General features: G+C 28.4%; 1 protein-coding gene across 6 annotated transcripts in view; it reads right to left on the bottom strand.

The window, feature by feature from the left end:
* LOC129963348 (CUGBP Elav-like family member 4) overlaps nucleotides 1-16,435 on the bottom strand; it is a 542,668-nt gene that overhangs the window by 272,002 nt on the left and 254,231 nt on the right. The window lies entirely within an intron of this gene.

Here is a 16,435-nt window from a genome sequence, read left to right as displayed (position 1 = left end):
TTGCCAAGTTTCATATGTATTCGATATAACTAAGCCTATTTTTAGACAAATTTAAGGCATGACGCACAAAAATTGAGGTTGAAAAGTATTGCTGCTGTAGATTGTTAAAAGATATTTTAAGTAAAATTAAAAAAAAAAAAAAACTTTTATGAAAATTCCTTAATTTTTGAATTTAAAGGGATGAAAAATGTCTTTCTCAAATAAACAGAATCAGAATCAGCAAGTTTATCAAAGAATTTTTTGGAAAAAATATTCTGTCAAAATATTGAAGACGGATAGTTAGTTAATCTGCTATCATTGTGTGCTTTAGAGGCGATCTGAATTGCCATTAATACACATTTGAAGTGTGGAAAGATTTCGTGTTTTTGTTGCTGTGATTGATGAAGGAGCTGAACTGTCAGTCCTTATCACGCGAACATAAAATTAATGGGGAAGCATTGGTGGTTTTATTAGAAACGACGATAGGAATGTTAATTTTTGTCATGCTGGAAGAGGTTTGCACGTTTCATAGGAGCTCTAGTATATAAATCAAAATCATTGAACAATAATTTATATAATTTATTAACAATTAATTTATAGGATTTAAGGTGGGTTTACACTCGGCCAGTTATAAGACCGCCAATGAGACAATGCATGCGCAGAAACGGACTGACATATTTGTCACAATTTCATAAGACATCCACGCTTGGCTATAAATTGCCATTTGGGAATCCCTGAATTTTCCTTTATCACTACGTATCGTATAAAAATGATGGATATTAACAAAAAAAAACATGGTAAAATAAAAAATTAAAAAAAAATGGGAAAACATACCTAAATTTGGAAAACTATAGAAAAAAATTGCAATTAAAATAAAGGGAAAAAAGCACGACATCGCATCAGAAAGAACAAAGAGCAAAAAATGTCGGAATTAATCTATAATAAGTGATAAATTTCCTTCACACCAAAAAAAAATAAAACAAACCCTGCCAAATTCTACAAACGAATACCTAGTAAGATAAAAATACTATACAGTGGCATCATGTTGTATATTAGGATAAGTACTTACAATGGACCGAATGGACCTTTCTACGCATGCGCTGCCTACTGGTTATCTTATAACTGGCCGAATGTAATCCTACCTTTTGTATAAGTTGATAATAAATTGCTTTTAATTTAATTATGAAAGAAAAGTTAGTTTCATAATGCTGAATTTACATAAAAATACTCACGAGTTCTATTTACTACTAAAACATATTTATTTTCTTTCGTTGTGCCATTTAGGAGAGTAATATTTTGGTTGTTAACATATTCATTGGCAGGATTTATCCGATGAACCCCATTATCTATCTAATTAGATGGCTACGTTCTTTGCTATATGTTAACTGTAGTAGAGAAGGGATAGTTTAATTAGAAAGTACGTGCGAATCACATGTGATTCATGTCACAGTCAATGTGTCAATATATATTTTTAGATTTTATATGAGGATGAAAAAGCTTTATCATATTCTCCATCACTCTGTCATATTAATCAAAATATGATTTTAGGTTGCATTAATAACATGCTTGAATTTACAGAAATGTCTCTGATTTCAAACATGTAAATTATATAAGCTAGTTAAAAACCGAATCTGATGTTTTCAGTCCGAAATATTTTGTTGTATATTGTCAAATGCAGATATTTTCTGCGCTTTTGCGCATGCGCAGGTGGCCTTCATTTCACCAAAATAGTTGGGAGATGAAAAGCGGAGAAGGAGATGCTTACAATCTATTTAGTAGTACAGTGAATCCTGCTTATTAGTGGAATTAAGGGGTTTAGCAACTGCGGATGATCCAGAAAATTGAACTGACCATATAAACAATCAATAAATGAGTTTCATAAAGTTGAAAAATACAAATGAAAAAATAATTAAAAATAAACATATCTGACTTTTCGTAACGTCAAAGTTTAACAAAAAATTTATTTTATTCATTTCGTATCGACTCTTTGCGAGGTAAAATAATTTCAAAAGTATAGCCTCCATTTACTGAAAGGAAGAGTAGGTTAAATTGCTTATAGAAAAAGTAATCAAGTGTTCTTTAAAGGAATGAAATATATCTCTAGTATTCGATGCATAAATGATCACTGTTTTACAGTTTTTGAACAACGATATTTTTTGAAATCAATCAACGGTATTTTTTGAATTTTAATAATAATCAATCAATTGATTATTATTAAAATTTTTACCTCATCTGATACAAATACTTAAACATTTTATTTTTACTAGTTAATTAGATAAATTAAAAATTATTTTAATCTCGAATTAATTAAAAGTCTATAGAACATTCGTAGACTCCATATATAGTTTTTTTTATTTACTAATACACCATTTGTATACATTTATAACGTCTTTCTAATAACATTTATAACAACATTTGTATAGATTTATAACGTCATTCTATAAGAATTGAATTCGATGCATGTTTGATGTGGAATTAAAATAGTTAAGTGATGATATTAAATTATAACAGATAGCATATTCTATTACCTCTAAGAAATTAATGCAAAGGTCAATATTTTTAGCTGTACAAAAATTTTTTCTTGTTATAGTAAAAAGGTTATAGACTTAGTTTGTTTCACATTTCAGCCACTAAAGTATCAAAATGGATAGTTTGAAGGAGAAGACCCTCAATATGCTTATGTTCTTGAAGTTTACTCTATTGAATATTGCATATTGTTTTCATAAACATCATCCCTAAGTTTCGCTTGTATCCCCTCTTGATGATCTTCGGAAAGACATAAAAACACGCTAGATAGACGCCATTATTTCCTCTGTTGACACTTTATCCGAATAAAATTTATTTTGATAACGCAAGAAGTAATACCAGCGGTCGAAAAATTCTTCCACTAAAGCCCAAAAGCAATTGTCATCCCCACCGTATTTCATGACATTAATTTCTTCTGTTCATAATATCCTAAGAGAAATACAGGAGCAGTTATACTGTTATTATCACTGTCATTTGACGCCTTAGCAGTTTTTTTTTATTTCCTTACTTCTTGGATGGCAGGGAATTTTTTCTGAACAGATTATATAAAGGTAGTCAGTTCTTGAAAGAACTTACTTTGTCCCGTAAAGTTCTGCATTGGGAATACCATTTATTGGGCCGTCGACACCGGTTTTACGACGTTGCCCTGGTAGGAATTTCATTTTCATTCTCCAGTCCAGAACCGCATTTTGGCGGTTTGGCTCGTCCCTGGCCACCAGAGACGAATTAAAATCGACTGAGAAAAAGCATCGCTAACAGCCTTAAAGAAAGATATAAAAGATGCGTTTGTCTTTTTGGTCGTTGGTCGACTATTCTTAGGAAGAGTAAATTTTGGTTTACTTGTGTATGGTGATTTCATGAGAAATCGGGGAATTCAGTGAGGCGTAACAAATTGATGTGTTTCTTTGACGAAAGGGCAATGAAAAGGTTTTAAGAATTTTATTTCGTTTTGAAGAATTCAAAGGTTTCATTTCAAGGAAATTCAACAGAAATGAAAGAAATGATTAATTTATTATTTTAAAGACAAAATAACAACCTGTGAAATAAATTGAGTAAACTTATTTTTTAAAGAGCTTCTGCAAAATATATATCCAGTTAACCTGACCTTGAAAGTTAAAGAACACTTTAGAAAAATTATTCTATAATTTAAAAAATATATATTTTAAAAACCGGTTTTGATGCTTACAAAGATTTTAAAATAAAAAAAAAATAGTCGAACAGGTTTCTACAAAAAATATGCTGAAACTTCATAAATAGCTATTACACATAATTTTTATAACATATTAAAAAAAAGTTTTTTATACAGTAAAGAGGGACCGCATAAAAAACTCCCCATTTAGAAAATCTTTCGAAGATTTACGAAATAATGAGAAAGTGCTTTCCAAATACAATAAATAATTAAATAAATATAAGTGTGTTAATAGAGTTCGTAACTTTCTTAATTATTTGAGTTTTCTAAATTTCTTGAAAATTTAGCCTCAACTTTTTACTTTCAGATATTTTACAGATGAAGAAAAATGTCGGTAGTGACGATCACGTGACCTTAACATGCTTTTATTAAACCCCTGTCGGAATCACCACTCCTACCGAGGAAGTCATAAAAATGAAATGACGCATTTAAAAAAAGGTCATTACAGACTATTGATGATTAATACTTTACAAATTATTTCATTTTTTTCAAAAAAAAAAAAAATATTTTCTGAAGCTTAAAAGATAATCTACTGCACACCTGGGCTTCAATGTTAAAGGAACGCTCAAATCCTTAAGGCATTCGAAGAATTTGATTAAAATATCGTGCTTCAGCAAGAACAGAGAAGGGAAGGAAAAAAAAAATATCGACCCCAGTCTTCCGCAGGAATTTTATCAGAAATTCATTCAGTCCCTATCACAAACACCCGAAGAAACCTATGAATATTTAATTACTCTACGCAAATACCATCCTCTATCCGGTGGTGCCCAGGGACCTGGCGGTACTGAATTCAGAATGTTATGTAAAGTAGGTGGAATTCCGTCGCTCTGTGACGTCATGAGATGCGATGACGTCACACGTCTTCCGTATTTCCTAAAGATTTCGTATACCCTCGGGGTTTTCTTCTCCGTGTTTGCAAAAGCAATACAAGCCTTGCTGCTATGGCTGCAAATTTGAATTTAGACGAAGGTACAGAACAATAATAGAATTTGTTTACGACCGCATTTTTAATTTTATTTTGAATTCCGCGCTTGCTTTTGAAATAACGGAGGTAGGAATTTTCTTTGTAATTTTATTTCTTGAAAGCAATGCGTCTCTGAAAGAAATCCCCGTGTTTGAAATAATGCATTTGTATATGTTTCCGGTTGTTGCCTTTGTTCGTTGATTTATGACGAAAGCTCTTCTCTGTGGCAGAGGAAACAATGCTTAAAAGTAAATGCTAAAAGAATTTGGCAATTTTTATAGATCCAGTTTAATGCGGCATTCCGAAAGGGTAACTTTATTAAAAGTTTGAGAATTCATTCTAAATTTAATTCGACGGATGTAAATAACAATAACAAGTGACTTTTTCATTAAGTATTTTCATATTCTTTGAACAAAGCAACTGTATTTATTAACAGGAAGTACGAGACGGAAAATTCTGTTAACATATTTCTTTTATTATTTGAATATGCATAAAGATAACAAAAATAAGATGATTTAATTTGAGAATAAAGCGCATTTATAATTTTCAGTATAAATACAATATTTTTTCATATAATAATTACTGCCGTACTATTATTTTAATAAAAATGCATGGTTTTCAATTTTTTAACTATTAAAAGATTATAATAAAGTTCAAAAAGCAAAATAAAAGGAATCTTTATAATAGATAATTTAAATAATTCAAGTGTAGCTTATTGAAGTAATTTCAAGCATAAAAAAAGGTTTATATTTAATTTATCAATTTATTTTACAGTTGAAAAAGATTATGAAATGAATTGTCCACACAAATGAATTATTAAACCAGACTCATTATATAGCAATGTGGAACGAATGGTTTATAAATAAAGTTTTAATTTAGTTGAAGAATAAAATATTTTTATCGTTCTTCCCGCATTTCAAATTGTAATAAAGAAATTACCTGAAATAATGCAGTGAATTAATTGTTTTTACCACGCATTTACAATGAATAGAAATGAAAGGAATGTTTTTAATAATATTCACAGGAAACTTAAATATTTACGGTTTCATTCTTTTTTGATTTAAAATTGTATTCTTTATTTTGATCATAGCCTTGAAATTAAATGAAAAAATATTTTATATGAAAAAAGAAATTAAAAATATTTTTATTTTAATATTTTGAGTAATTTTTTTATATATGTAAATTCATTAAAAAGAATAAAATGATAGCATTGAGGAAAGAGGTAAACAAGAAATAACATTAAAAAATAGAGCGAGATGAAAAAGCGACGATCAAGGTTTTATATACTTTTTATATATTTCAAATAATAATTTTTTATTGCAGATATAAGGAAAAATACATAATTAAATACACTAAATTTAATTCGACGGATGTAAATAACAATAACAAGTGACTTTTTCATTAAGTATTTTCATATTCTTTGAACAAAGCAACTGTATTTATTAACAGGAAGTACGAGACGGAAAATTCTGTTAACATATTTCTTTTATTATTTGAATATGCATAAAGATAACAAAAATAAGATGATTTAATTTGAGAATAAAGCGCATTTATAATTTTCAGTATAAATACAATATTTTTTCATATAATAATTACTGCCGTACTATTATTTTAATAAAAATGCATGGTTTTCAATTTTTTAACTATTAAAAGATTATAATAAAGTTCAAAAAGCAAAATAAAAGGAATCTTTATAATAGATAATTTAAATAATTCAAGTGTAGCTTATTGAAGTAATTTCAAGCATAAAAAAAGGTTTATATTTAATTTATCAATTTATTTTACAGTTGAAAAAGATTATGAAATGAATTGTCCACACAAATGAATTATTAAACCAGACTCATTATATAGCAATGTGGAACGAATGGTTTATAAATAAAGTTTTAATTTAGTTGAAGAATAAAATATTTTTATCGTTCTTCCCGCATTTCAAATTGTAATAAAGAAATTACCTGAAATAATGCAGTGAATTAATTGTTTTTACCACGCATTTACAATGAATAGAAATGAAAGGAATGTTTTTAATAATATTCACAGGAAACTTAAATATTTACGGTTTCATTCTTTTTTGATTTAAAATTGTATTCTTTATTTTGATCATAGCCTTGAAATTAAATGAAAAAATATTTTATATGAAAAAAGAAATTAAAAATATTTTTATTTTAATATTTTGAGTAATTTTTTTATATATGTAAATTCATTAAAAAGAATAAAATGATAGCATTGAGGAAAGAGGTAAACAAGAAATAACATTAAAAAATAGAGCGAGATGAAAAAGCGACGATCAAGGTTTTATATACTTTTTATATATTTCAAATAATAATTTTTTATTGCAGATATAAGGAAAAATACATAATTAAATACACAATGTTGCTTAAATGTATTAAATTTTATTTTAAATAATTTTTACAGTCTAAGAATATTTTAATTAGAGATTAATTTAAATATTTAATTTGATAAGACATTTTAATTTTTTTTAAAGAAAAGCCAAATAAAACAAGAACTTTATTAGAGACAAAAAAATATTTGTTGACATTCTATCTAATAATTTGATACTGCAAGACTTTTTTTAATGTATGAAAATATTCAATATGTTTACGGATTTATTGAAAAACACGTACCATTCAAACAAGCAGAAGAAAAATAATCTATTTACTTGTATGTTTAAATTTTTTTTTTCTTGCATACTTGCGTGGTGCCACGTTTTCAATATTAACCCTTTATACTCGGATGATTACTCTCACTCTCCATTCAAGACGGTGCATCATTTTGACATTTTATATATTTATTTCCCAATTTTGATTGTTAAAAACGCCTACAGAATGGTAAAAAGACCTAGATTAATTTTTTAAAGAAATTTGATTTAAAACAATTATGTATGTATATTTATTTTTCAGAGAAATAAACAAATCTTTGTATTAGGTGAATAATTATGCATCGAATTACTTTTCAGAGTGCATAAGTTTAATATTTGCATATAGAGTTTTTCATATATTTGACAAGTTCTATAGTTTTTATAATCCAAGCAGCATATCTATAAATATGACTTATTTATTAATAAGATTTGTGATTCTTTTAAAACTTTTTTCTTCGGTCTACACCAAGATATGAAGCATATCTAAATATCTAAATAAAAAAACTAAAATTCCGCATATTATTTCTTCTAATTAACTGAGGCGGTAGAAAATGTTTTTTTTCTTTTAAAAGCCTACGTTTGTGTAAAATTATTTCTTTTTATTATACAGTAGTTATAAATCCTCATATCCAAACAAAACCAGCATAGGTTCAATAGCTTTATAGAAAGGATTTTAATTTGGCACCTTAACGCCAGCTGCATGAAAATACTCAAAAATTAAACATCCGAAATCACACCTCTCTAAACCTTTCGGACCTTTTCAACCGTTATTGATAGGGTTATTAATTTTCTCCCTTCATGTGGTAATAACTTCTAATTTATGCTTTCTCACGAATTTTTCACATAAATCCCGAAAGACCAATAGAAACTTTATATTCCCTTCCCCACCTCCGTTGCCGCTCAAGAACTGCCGATTACTACTACCACCCCATGCTGACGTACCTACCCCCAATGTCATACTTCAACGTCAAAACTCCCGAACGTGGTTAAAAGTATTTCGGAAACAGTTATGACAACCCATTCTTTTTAAAAGTGCCACCGACACGGATGGAACTAAACCGTTGCCAACAGCCGAAACCTAAAAGTTCACAAAAAATATAAATAAATAAAAACACAGAAAAGATAAGACCTCTAAAGAAGGGGAAGTGCTTTCAAAAATCTTGCAACAAATCACTGATTTACTGTTCTTCCCATCACAAGCTTGAGAAACCGCGTGACACGAAATGGATATATAGCGTCGCTGGATCCTTTTATACGGTGTTTCTTTCGTTGCATGTTGCGCGGAAGGATACATAACACCCCTTTTGTTGAAGCGCGCTGTTCCGGCTGCCTATTCAGTGACAATGGCGATTGCTTGGCCACAAAATATGGTTAATAAACTGTTATTTATACCGCCCTTAATGTTTTAGATTGGAGCAGTAACTCACACCCAAGACAATGGCTCGGTATTAGGTAGAAAAGGAGGGGGGTATCGCAGAAGGGAGTGGGGAGAGCTTGACGAGATGTATCCGTCTTAGTAGCTAGGGCAGGAGATGGAAAATGCCCCTATCTGAGTTATTGGCATCCAACATGTGATGGTTATGTTAGGATCAGGAGGGCCAGATGTTTTAGATACGCTTGGCACTATTTCCTTCCGCCGGATCACGTGTTTTATGCTTAACGTTTGAACGTACGAGGCGGCATTAGCTTAGAATAATAGCTTCGAGATGAAATGGCGGAAGGAGAATCACTGGAGAAAGAAAGAAATGGCATTGGAGGGCTGGGGGTGGGGTACAGGTGATATAGATAAAAGGGGGCGATAAAATTGAAGCAGTAGACGCTTGCTGATGGCTGAAGGATAATTCAAAATTATTGAAAAGTATCAATTTCATTAATGACTATATTGATTATAGTCGTTATGTCTGCCTTCAGGAAACGAGTGAAATTATTTTTAACAATCTGAACTTGGGGCATTAACTATATTATCTAATATTCTAAAATATGGTTTATATAGGTTATACTATTCAATACTTTAAAACTTTGGATATAGATTATAATTTGAACTTTCTTCCACTTTTAAGTTTTTGCACCGTTTTCGTTTGGGATTATTTCACATTAATTTTGATCTAAAAATTTTATCGCACTCTTGAATTATTGATAATAACTAACGGAAGGATAATTTCATGATAAATATTTTTAAAGTATATATCTTTTTTTTAAATTGTTATTTTCATTTGCAATTATTTTAAACTAACTTGATCAAATTGGATATCGTATTATTATGAGGAAAATATTTTTTTTTACACTTGTATTATTAAAATATTATTCCTCAAGCTGAAAGGTTTTTGAAACTTTAAAAAAATTTAAACCATTGAATTTATTTGGTCAATGAAAGTGGTAAAAAGTAGATAATATCTTATCGGTGCTGTTTTATTAATTTTCATTTTTTTTCTTGTAAATTAAATTTTGTATTTGATGTATAAATGCAATTATATAATAGAATATTTCTACAGCTTTTGTGATCTTTTGTGTTTTTAAAGTCATTTACAGCTTTTATTTTCCGAAATTTTTATGTTATTAAAAATTTTATTATCCTTATTTTCGTGACTTTTTTGTGTTATTAAAATAATTCGTATTATATATATAATTAAAATTATATTTTAAGATCTACATCAAAGCATTTTATAGAAATTATATTATTGAATTATAAAATTTTATAATAACTCTCAAACTATTAGAAATGTATTATTTCCAGAGTTAGGTATCTTTCTCGAGATGAAAGAACGTTCTGAAGAAAAGATCGTTCACTGCTATTCTGAATGCTAACCGGGCTTCTAAATCCAATACTGAGTAGGGAGAAAAAAAGAGCTGGAAAAAAAAATACAAAACTGGCAAAAAAAAAAAAAAAAAAAAAAAGACTGCAATCCATTAAGAAATGAGAAAGCGTCAAGTACCCAATCGCAACAGGTCTCGTCTGCGTCATTGGTAGCACGTGACCTGACTCAAAACCCCGGATGGATATGGTATGACTATCTGCTACTTTTTTCTTCTTTTTTTTATGAAAGAAAAGGCAAACGGTTTGAAAAACACGCTGAGCTATTGAGTATTTTTCAAGTCGATAGATTTTGCCTTCAAAAGACTACTGCCAAACCCTTCCCAGAGTATATTCAATTAATTGCTTTTGATAAATTACCTCTTTCTTTTGCCTAACGGCGGGGAATCCGTCTTTATAAGTTAATGGTGATATTATATTTTTGAAGCATTGGACAATGAGATTGTTATTTATTTTGTGGCGTCGATTCGGAGTTTGTTTTCTGGTAGACATTTTCGTTAGTCTTCTGATAAATAAGATTTTGCGCCATATATCTCGAAGTGTCATCGATAACTATGGACAATGAAATATTTGTGTGATATAGTTAAATCGTTAACTTCCTTCAAATTCTGTCCTATTTAATTAATAAGTAACAGCATTTTCAATATCTTAAAGGAACAACAGTCTTTATCTGAATTTTGCCCTTCAATGAGATCAAAGTTAATTCGTATATTCAATTGCACCATATATCTATTTGGAATTTTTAAAATCTTCCATTCGTTTTTAACTTAATAACAACTTAAACCGATGATTGCTAGACAGAGCTCTGTGACAATGATTCCAACTATTCCTGATTATAAAGACATGCCATTATAATCAATGCAAAGATAAAATTAAATTATCTCTATTTTGACCTGATTCATTTTTAATACATTAATACAGTAATTCATATAATATAAATATTTTTATATATGAGCGTTTATCTAGATGAAAAAAGAATTTTTTATATTTCTCTAAATGTCAAAAAGGAATTTCTTATATTAATCAACACGCAAGAAACAGAAATATATAGAGGATTTTCCATACTTTTTATACTTTCCAATGAATAGGGGATCAAAGGTTTTATATTTATATAAATAAAAAATAATACCAAGGACATACAAATTACTTTTGATTTAGGTTATTTAATATTTAAATCAAATAATATTTTAAAAATTTCTTGTAGTTATTTACAACGTTTATAAACGAAGTTGAAATATGTTTTTCTTCCTTTCCCTTAACTGCACCTCATTTATCAAGTTTTAAAGTATATATTATGAAATGAATTTAACTCATCTTTTTGATAAATTAAATATTTTCTAATCGTTTGAATATAAACCCCAATTTTAAAGTCTCAGTTGCGAGGGATTCCATGTTATCACACTTCTCAGAATCAGAATTTAATAACTTTATAATAATGCCACTCAAAAATGACGTGGCTAAAATAAATGCCTCTAAGCTAGATTTAGGTATAATCAATTGAAATTGTCAACAAGTTTTCGGTAAATTTCGCTTATGAAAACAAATTCTATATTTTTACATACACTATCTTTTTTCAGTACTTTTTACCTTGCTATGACTTTCCTGTTCATAGATATAACTTTTAAACTCAGCTAAAAATTCTACCTAACCCATTAAAAGAAGAATGTTAAGATTTAATGAGAACTCCTCCTTTATTCATTCCCCAAAAATTATATTCTGTAATATATTTGTGTGTGTAATGAAAAAAAAGTATTAGATAGCTTCGAATTTAAATTAAAAAAGAAAATTCCTATTAGAGAAAATGAAATGAATTAAAATTGAGGAATGTTTGACAGCAGTTAGTCCATTTTATTTGCAGTTATAACTTTTCAAGAATTATAATTGCATAAAAAAAAATGCAAACAATAGAGAAAGTATTATAACATAATATATATTAAGTCTTATGTAGACTAATAAATTTCTCAACTGAATCCTTCTTAGAAGATTTTACTAACTATTTTAACTATCAGAGTTCTCTTAAATATACTTAAGGTTATTTCTATTTTGTATGCAATATGGATTAAATAAAAATGAGTTAAGCAATAACTTTCAATACTTCTTAAACCAAAATCACATTTTATTTACTATTACGTTTGTTTTATTATAATATGAATTAATTCATTTTTTTCTTTTCTGGATTAAATGCAAAATTATAAATTCAATTAATAAAGAAATTTTAATTCAAGAAAACATCGAAATTGTAACCTAAATCTGATTATTAAAATTTTTATATTGAGTGTTTAATTTATCAACTTTTAATTCCTTTAATTATCTTTTATTTTGAATAAAAAATTTTAGCTACAAAATTTGATAATTTCATTACTAATCAAAATATTTCACAGTGGAAGATTTGAAACATTCTTTACTGTGTATTATAAGATGTTTTCAAAGCTTGAAATTAATTGAAAATAATAAAATTTGTAACTACTGATTAGCAAATTAAATATGTACACTGCTCATTAAATAAGTTTTAATTCTCCTTATTTCACATGATATTATGGATAAGTAAAAATAATTTCTATATCGTGAACAAATATTAAATATTAAAAAATAATAATAATAAAGAAAAATAGGAAAAATACATTTTACAGACAATAGCAACATTATAGAAGTTAAACAAATGGTAATACCCCAGGTAAAGTAGTTTAATTAAATATAAATCTTTGCATAATTTACTGTAAAAAATTCAAATTTCTAATTATTTAAGACAAAGCATTAAAAATGCGTTTAAAATAGATGAAGAATATTTTTTTTTATCAAAATTACATAAGAAACGGAATAAATAAAAGATATAAATGTTACTATAAAAGAAGCACCAAATGTCAATGCTAAGCCGTTTTTTAGAAAGTGCCTAATTAAAAGGTAAATCTTAGATTCATAGTAAATTCCCTTGCTTATCATATCCTAAATCTATCCTAAAAATTCCCCAAAGGAAGATTTTTAATATCCTTTTAACTTCGTTTACTAAATTTTGCTTAACCAAAGTAATGCACAGATAATGAATATAAAAATTGTCATATGTATATATTAATAATCGATTGCCTAGTTCTCAGATAAATCTTAGATTCAATATAAGATCTCTTATTTAGCCAATTTTTTATAAAAATCTTTAGCTGAACATTTTCAATATCTTTTAACGTTATTTTATCGAATTTTAGGAAAAAAAGAAAAGAAAAGGATTTTGAATATATATATATATATATATTAATCTGCGAACGACTCATTTTCAAATAAATCTTTGATGCAGGATAAAATCTCCTGTTGAAAGAGCTTATATAAAAATTCTCAACATATTTTCAATATCCTTTAACTTTCCTTTACAAAATTTTACATTAAAAAAAAGCGTAGATCATGAATATATATATACGATTTATCTCTTTCTCTCTTTATATTTAAATGATAAAGTGTCTAATTTTCAGATAAATCTCCAACACTTAGCGGTATCTCCTGAATACCCTTTTTTAAAAATCCCCACTTGAAGATTTTCAATACTTTTTAACGCTTCTTTACAAAGTTTGTCACAGCAAAATAAAAGCGTCATGAATATATACATCGGCGTAAGCAAAATCTATCTTACCATTTCCCCAACCGAAACTTTGTTGCTCTGGGTTTCCGTCATAGCGGCTCTTTAACAAAGCGCACAACGCTACGAGGCATCTTTTGGAATTCATATGAGGAAGAGATAAAGGAGAGCGAGAGAGACGAAGACCTGTTGCTATGGTTACAGGACGCGTCTTCCCATTTCCTAATGGATAGGAGGAGAAACGCAGATGACCCTCCTTCAAAAAGACGACCCGGTCACCCAACAGTGTGCACGTAAGCTTTTTCATTATTTATGAACTTTTCCGCGATTATTTCTTTTTTTGCTTCGGCCAATCACTTAGCAGTTTTTTTTTCTTTCTTTCCTTTTTCTTTTTCCTTCCTAGCTCTTCCCTTTATTATTATTATTTTATTTTTGCCTTGCCTTTTTACAAGCATTTTATTTTATGTTATTGACATGTTTTCCAGCATCATTGCAGTTCTAGGGGGACTTCTTCAACTTTTGTATTGGTATTTTATTTTCTTTGGATGTAACAGTTTTTTCTTCTTTGTATTTTCTTAGATATCATTTTAGCGTTTGGCTTTATATCCATTTTTCTTGTCTGAAATTTCACATTGTGAGTTTTTGTGCGCTCACATGTATTTTTTTTTCTCCTTGTTCGAATGTCTCCTCGCCCGTAACGACCTCACAAGGGACATATTGCTTATAAAAATTGAGTCGATTTTGAAAAATGGAATGTTCTGCTTATTTTTATTGCCTGCTGTCTTTGTACCTTGTTGTATTTTTCTTTGAACCAGAAGCTAGATGAAGTTTGGCGTTTACATGGATAGATTTGAGAAGCAGCATGCAACAAGATATCTGTATACCAGCCATCATTTGAAATGGAAAACGATTCATTTCATTAAAGAGATGAGGGGGTTGTTTCGTGAAATTTTAGAACATGATTTGTTTATCGAAAACAGCTTTAGAGAGCTTTTTATCAAATTAAAAACAAAGCAATTCGATATTGTTATATTACATTATCATAAATTGTATTGTATCGAAATACAATGGAGTTTTGTCTCTACCAGTGTTCTTAACGTTTTAGTAGATGTTAAGAAACTAGCTTTATTCACTCTCCCATACAAAGGACTTTGGACTATTCTAGAGGTTTCCTTGTTAAGATATCCGATTAGGTGCAAAGGGGAGTTTTTTTAAAAAAATATTTATGTGATTTGTTTTATTACTGTAAGAATAAAATTGTACATAAAAGTGAAATTATTTAAACATATGTGTAGCTTTTAAAGAAAAAGTATATTATGATGCAAGTTTTAGCATTTATTTACAAAAACTGAAATTGTTCTAGAGAAAAAATATTACTGATTTTCATTTTTTTTGTATTACATATCTTAGAGTGCAAGTAACTATTATCTAAGAATTATATCCAAAATAAGATTGTTGTGTGTAATACATGTACTTTTTTAAAGAAATTTTTGGATATTTTCAAGAATAATTACATTAAACAATCATAAATTCACTTCAAGAGCCTTCAACATCAAATCCATAAATCTTTATATTTTGCATAAAACAACGAGCACTAATTTTCATTGATTATTTTTTTTTGAGATATGACTATAATCATACAACAGAATTATGAAAAAAAACCCCTCGTTTATCAGAAAATACATTTGGAGTTTTAAATGTTTCACTTTCGTGCCAATAGTTTGCGATAACTTGGCCTCTAATTGACATAGAGACAAAATAAAGATATCACTAGAAATAGTAAAATATCTGTATTTGAAGCTGAAAAAAAATGCGATTTTTTTTATCTAAGTTTCTAACCTAGTCGTATACCTTAATGCCTTTTGGAATTTCAAATAACTAATATTGAAACATTTTTTTTATATATTTACAGAATTACTTAGTTTGAATGTTATAATGATTCTGATGCATTCTTGAGCTAAAATGATTTCCATTTGTAAAGGAAAAATGCCGGCCTTTAATACTAATTGAAACCCTCGTTCATCAGAAAATACATTTGGAGTTTTAAATGTTTCACTTTCGTGCCAATAGTTTGCGATAACTTGGCCTCTAATTGACATAGAGACAAAATAAAGATATCACTAGAAATAGTAAAATATCTGTATTTGAAGCTGAAAAAAAATGCGATTTTTTTATCTAAGTTTCTAACCTAGTCGTATACCTTAATGCCTTTTGGAATTTCAAATAACTAATATTGAAACATTTTTTTATATATTTACAGAATTACTTAGTTTGAATGTTATAATGATTCTGATGCATTCTTGAGCTAAAATGATTTCCATTTGTAAAGGAAAAATGCCGGCCTTTAATACTAATTGATACTTATTTGAATCTTATAATGATGATTTTGATGCATTCAGAAGCTAACATGACCTTCATTTGGGAAGGTAATATGGCGATCTCTAATAATTGGTTAGTTTTGCGCTGAGTTAGGAACTCAACGATGAGTGCGGAGAACAAAGGTAGGAGAGGAGGGAAGATGGTAATTTCCCTACTGATTGGATTGTGTTCAGCCGTCAAATACTACTCTTTACATTGAAATGATTAAGTTCCATATCAGTTATAAAATGTAAACTCTATACTGAAGATCTTTAATGAAATTTATTAAAACATCGCATTGACAAATATATTACTTCGAATAACTAGAAGATGGCTAGATTCAGTTCAAGTCATATGTTTTTACAAAGTTTCCCTTTAAATTTTGTGAGCTAAAAGAATTAGTACACTAA

Source organism: Argiope bruennichi, chromosome 3 (genome assembly GCF_947563725.1).
Source record: "Argiope bruennichi chromosome 3, qqArgBrue1.1, whole genome shotgun sequence".
Lineage (NCBI taxonomy): Eukaryota > Metazoa > Arthropoda > Arachnida > Araneae > Araneidae > Argiope > Argiope bruennichi.
Note: the sequence above shows the minus strand (reverse complement) of the source record. Positions and strands in the feature narration are given on the sequence as shown.